Source organism: Rhagoletis pomonella, unplaced genomic scaffold (assembly GCF_013731165.1).
Source record: "Rhagoletis pomonella isolate Grant_MI unplaced genomic scaffold, Rhpom_1.0 Rhpom_scaffold_00002, whole genome shotgun sequence".
Lineage (NCBI taxonomy): Eukaryota > Metazoa > Arthropoda > Insecta > Diptera > Tephritidae > Rhagoletis > Rhagoletis pomonella.
Window position 1 is genome coordinate 41,470,635 of NW_023458556.1, and position 1,039 is coordinate 41,471,673.

The 1,039-nt window shown below is 35.4% G+C and overlaps 1 protein-coding gene across 4 annotated transcripts in view; it reads right to left on the reverse strand.

The window, feature by feature from the left end:
- LOC118733622 (serine-rich adhesin for platelets-like) overlaps window positions 1-737 on the reverse strand; it is a 67,920-nt gene extending 67,183 nt beyond the window's left edge. For 2 of the 4 annotated variants that reach the window (XM_036463101.1, XM_036463095.1), the window contains exon 1: window positions 467-631. The gene's annotated coding sequence lies outside the window, so the exon portion shown is untranslated. The other 2 variants (XM_036463096.1, XM_036463097.1) reach the window with 2 other exon arrangements.
- Window positions 738-1,039: the final 302 nt, after the last annotated feature.

The window sequence follows — 1,039 nt, forward strand, 5'->3', positions numbered from 1 at the left end:
AATTGGAAATCTTGAAACAGCCATGAATCGAAACACTACAATACACAGCGAATTGCACCGAATGCGGTGTATTGTACCACGAATTCCAATTGTTTCCCCATCTACATTTTTTTTTGGCTTCGCTTAATTTTTCCACTATCGCTGTCAAGAGAATCGACCAACCAAAATCGTTCCCACTCAAAAGCAATTGCCAAGAAAATGTTGGGCGCGCGCAAAAGGGGCTTAACAGGAATTTTGTTGCCAGCTCCATTGCGGGGCTGTGCGGTGGGCAGAGATATAAGGCGGCATACACTTCAGCTACCGATTATATGTATGTACGAATATTTGGAGAAAAATATTTTCCATCCACTGTCAAACGCAATGTTAAATGTTAATTCAATTATTTCCTAAATTTTACTTTTTTCAGCAATAAACTAATCGTACTTTAATCATAGCAACAAACATACACACGCAAGCACATACACACCTCGTTGTCGACGTAGAGATTTCTGATTTTTCACTGTCATTTCAGGTGAAAATTCTTTCCCCCAGATTTTCACTTTGTTTTTATGCATTCGGCATCAACGCCAATTGGTTAAATTAATACACACACATCGAACATCATTTAATAAACATTTTATCATATGTTTTAATTAGCGATATTTACCTTTTAAACAAAAAATTAAAAGATTTTACGCGACTAACTTCACTAAATCGCGATTTACGAACATGGCAGTCGAGCGAATTGAAACGAATGAGAAAAGAATTTATGGAGTGTTGCCACAAGTGCAGAAGTAATCCGTGGCGTTGCCAGCAAGTTGAAAGAAGATGAACCAAAAGTAGAATTGAAATCAATATAACTCACACAGAGATGTCGCTATGTGGTAAGGAATAGGAAATGAAACTTGTGTTAATTTAGCTAGATATTTCGTTATTTATTTAATTGGCGGATTTATTTATAAGTTTTTCTAGCAAGAAATGGTTGAAGCCTCAACATTCAACTTTGTTTATTGTTTTCAATTTAGTAAAAAGAGAGTTAATTGAATTAAAAGAGCATAAC